The 4,160-nt window shown below is 35.4% G+C and overlaps 2 non-coding genes across 2 annotated transcripts; both read right to left on the bottom strand.

The window, feature by feature from the left end:
- Nucleotides 1–2,707: 2,707 nt before the first annotated feature.
- On the bottom strand, nt 2,708–2,781 carry TRNAS-ACU (transfer RNA serine (anticodon ACU)). The gene has a single exon. It is a non-coding gene; the product is annotated as a tRNA-Ser (tRNA).
- Nucleotides 2,782–3,863: 1,082 nt separating this feature from the next.
- On the bottom strand, nt 3,864–3,937 carry TRNAS-ACU (transfer RNA serine (anticodon ACU)). Its single transcript has one exon. It is a non-coding gene; the product is annotated as a tRNA-Ser (tRNA).
- Nucleotides 3,938–4,160: the final 223 nt, after the last annotated feature.

The raw sequence follows: 4,160 nt of genomic DNA, 5'->3' as shown, positions 1-4,160 counted from the left end.
GGATGCATCTTACTGCCTTTCCAATGAAGCAAGTTTAATTTAGTAATAGGTGAAAAACCATCCCTACAAAGGTGTTAATCAGAGACTTGGCTTTGTGGACACTTTTCAGAGAACAAATTTGTTAGCATAAAAATAAAGCCAGAAAATGAAGAGCTGTTTAATCACTCAATTGGATTTTTTTTGCCAGCATATTTCTTTTTCTCTGCAACCCACTGCTAAATTGTGCTTCCTAGCTGTTTTTATAAAATCACTGAATCAAATCTAACTCTGATTACATTAGAGAAGGCCAGGTACCCTACACCATAAGAGGGGGTTTGAAATTTTGACTTGTCTACTTAAAGATCACCAAAATCTGATAACAAGTTCAATTACATCCCTGGGTGGGATTGAACCACCAACCTTTTGGTTAGTAGCTGGACACACTAACCGATTGCGCCACAGAGACACTTTGCAAAAAATATATACTGACAAAGGCTAATAAGCATACATCTAGAACGTTTCCTAGAAAAACTTTAAAAAGTCAATAATCTGGAGAGTTTTTGTAAGATGTTTCTTCCATCAACCAACGAAGAAACACATTGGTACTTTCCCATGATGAGTGAGTGCTTCAGGATCTCTTGCACTTACATGTGCAGCAGAGTACTGCAATGGAAGCATGCTGGGCCCATAACCCAGAGGTAGGCAGATTGAAACTATCCTCTGCTATATGCATTTTTTTTGTTAATTAAAGTAATCCAAAACTGGGATTGATATGTTAGCTATTTTATGTTTACTTAAAGTACAATAACTTTTACCATTTTAATTTGTTTTAATAGTATATTGACAGTATTGTTTTCTTTCAAAAATCCACTTAATTTTCTTTACCCTATTATTAAAATGGTAATTGACAAAAACAAACTACATTGTCACCAGAAGAGCAATACAAAATGTACAAGTGATATATTAAAATCATCTTTCCAGCTTGAATTTCAATGATGCATTGGGGCAACGATTTTGTGAGAAACATCTTCACCCTTAAATAAAGATTTTCTTAATTCCTTACCTGTGTGCTAATTAGATATCACCTTGTTTTCACATTAAACAGACTTCCACATGAGAAAGCAGCAAGGATGCATTGGCGTTAATGTTTCCTGGTGTCAACCTGTATTATTTCAGTAGACATTGAAATGAGGATGCATCTTGCTGCCTTTCCAATGAAGCAAGTTTAATTTAGTAATAGGTGAAAAACCATCCTTACAAAGGTGTTCATCAGAGACTTGGCTTTGTGGACACTTTTCAGAGAACAAATTTGTTAGCATAAAAATAAAGCCAGAAAATGAAGAGCTGTTTAATCACTCAATTGGATTTTTTTGCCAGCATATTTCTTTTTCTCTGCAACCCACTGCTAAATTGTGCTTCCTAGCTGTTTTTATAAAATCACTGAATCAAATCTAACTCTGATTATATCAGAGAAGGCCAGGTACCCTACACCATAAGAGGGGATTTGAAATTTTGACTTGTCTACTTAAAGATCACCAAAATCTGATAACAAGGTCAATTACGTCCCTGGGTGGGATTGAACAACCATCCTTTTGGTTTATAGCCGTACACACTAACTGATTGCACCACAGAGACACTTTGCAAAAGTACATACTGACAAAGGCTAATAAGCATTCATCTAAAACGTTTCCTAGAAAAACTTTAAAAAGTCAATAATCTGGAGAGTTTTTGTAAGATGTTTCTTCCATCCACCAACGAAGAAACACATTGGTACTTTCCCATGATGAGTGAGTGCTTCAGGATCTCTTGCACTTACATGTGCAGCAGAGTACTGCAATGGAAGCATGCTGGGCCCATAACCCAGAGGTAGGCAGATTGAAACTATCCTTTGCTATATGCATTTTTTTTGTTAATTTAAGTAATCAAAACTGGGATTGATATTTTTGCTCTTTTATTTTTACTTGAAGTACAATAACTTTTACCATTTTAATTTGTTTGAATAGTATATTGACAGTATAGTTTTCTTTAAAAAATCAACTTAATTTTCTTTACCCTATTATTAAAAGGGTAATTGACAAAAACAAACTACATTGTCACCAGAAGAGCAATACAAAATGTACAAGTGATATATTAAAATCATCTTTCCAGCTTGAATTTCAATGATGCATTGGGGCAACGATTTTGTGAGAAACATCTTCACCCTTAAATAAAGATTTTCTTAATTCCTTACCTGTGTGCTAATTAGATATCACCTTGTTTTCACATTAAACAGACTTCCACATGAGAAAGCAGCAAGGATGCAGTGGCGTTAATGTTTCCTGGTGTCAACCTGTATTATTTCAGTAGACATTGAAATGAGGATGCATCTTGCTGCCTTTCCAATGAAGCAAGTTTAATTTAGTAATAGGTGAAAAACCATCCCTACAAAGGTGTTAATCAGAGACTTGGCTTTGTGGACACTTTTCAGAGAACAAATTTGTTAGCATAAAAATAAAGCCAGAAAATGAAGAGCTGTTTAATCACTCAATTGGATTTTTTTTCCAGCATATTTCTTTTTCTCTGCAACCCACTGCTAAATTGTGCTTCCTATCTGTTTTTATAAAATCACTGAATCAAATCTAACTCTGATTACATCAGAGAAGGCCAGGTACCCAACACCATAACAGGGGGTTTGAAATTTTGACTTGTCTACTTAAAGATCACCAAAATCTGATAACAAGGTCAATTACGTCCCTGGGTGGGATTGAACCACCAACCTTTTGGTTAGTAGCCAGACACACTAACCGATTGCGCCACAGAGACACTTTGTAAAAAGTGCGTACTGACAAAGGCTAATAAGCATACATCTAGAACGTTTCCTAGAAAAACTTTAAAAAGTCAATAATCTGGAGAGTTTTTGTAAGATGTTTCTTCCATCAACCAACGAAGAAACACATTGGTACTTTCCCATGATGAGTGAGTGCTTCAGGATCTCTTGCACTTACATGTGCAGCAGAGTACTGCAATGGAAGCATGCTGGGCCCATAACCCAGAGGTAGGCAGATTGAAACTATCTTTTGCTATATGCACTTTTTTTGTTAATTTAAGTAATCAAAACTGGGATTGATATTTTTGCTCTTTTATTTTTACTTAAAGTACAATAACTTTTACCATTTTAATTTGTTTTAATAGTATATTGACAGTATAGTTTTCTTTAAAAAATCCACTTAATTTTCTTTACCCTATTATTAAAAGGGTAATTGACAAAAACACCAGAAGAGCAATACAAAATGTACAAGTGATATATTAAAATCATCTTTCCAGCTTGAATTTCAATGATGCATTGGGGCAACGATTTTGCGAGAAACATCTTCACCCTTAAATAAAGATTTTCTTAATTCCTTACCTGTGTGCTAATTAGATATCACCTTGTTTTCACATTAAACAGACTTCTACATGAGAAAGCAGCAAGGATGCAGTGGCATTAATGTTTCCTGGTGTCAACCTGTATTATTTCAGTAGACATTGAAATGAGGATGCATCTTGCTGCCTTTCCAATGAAGCAAGTTTAATTTAGTTATAGGTGAAAAACCATCCCTACAAAGGTGTTAATCAGAGACTTGGCTTTGTGGACACTTTTTAGAGAACAAATTTGTTAGCATAAAAATAAAGGCAGAAAATGAAGAGCTGTTTAATCACTCAATTGGATTTTTCTGCCAGCATATTTTTTTTCTCTGCAACCCATTGCTAAATTGTGCTTCCTAGCTGTTTTTTTATAAAATCACTGAATCAAATCTAACTCTGATTACATCAGAGAAGGCCAGGTACCCTACACCATAAGAGGGGGTTTGACATTTTGACTTGTCTACTTAAATATCACCAAAACCCGATCACAAGGTCAATTATGTCCCTGGGTGGGATTGAACCACCAACCTTTTGGTTAGTAGCCAGACACACTAACCGATTGCGCCACAGAGACACTTTGCAAAAAGTACATACTGACAAAGGCTAATAAGCATTCATCTAGAACGTTTCCTAGAAAAACTTTAAAAAGTCAATAATCTGGAGAGTTTTTGTAAGAATTTTCTTAAATCAACCAACGAAGAAACACATTGGTACTTTCCCATGATGAGTGAGTGCTTCAGGATCTCTTGCACTTACATGTGCAGCAGAGTACTGCAATGGAAGCATGCTGGGCCCAT

The sequence above is a fragment of the Pseudophryne corroboree genome, chromosome 8 (genome assembly GCF_028390025.1).
Source record: "Pseudophryne corroboree isolate aPseCor3 chromosome 8, aPseCor3.hap2, whole genome shotgun sequence".
NCBI classification, from domain to species: Eukaryota; Metazoa; Chordata; class Amphibia; order Anura; family Myobatrachidae; genus Pseudophryne; species Pseudophryne corroboree.
This window is presented reverse-complemented; position numbering and strand designations above follow the sequence as displayed.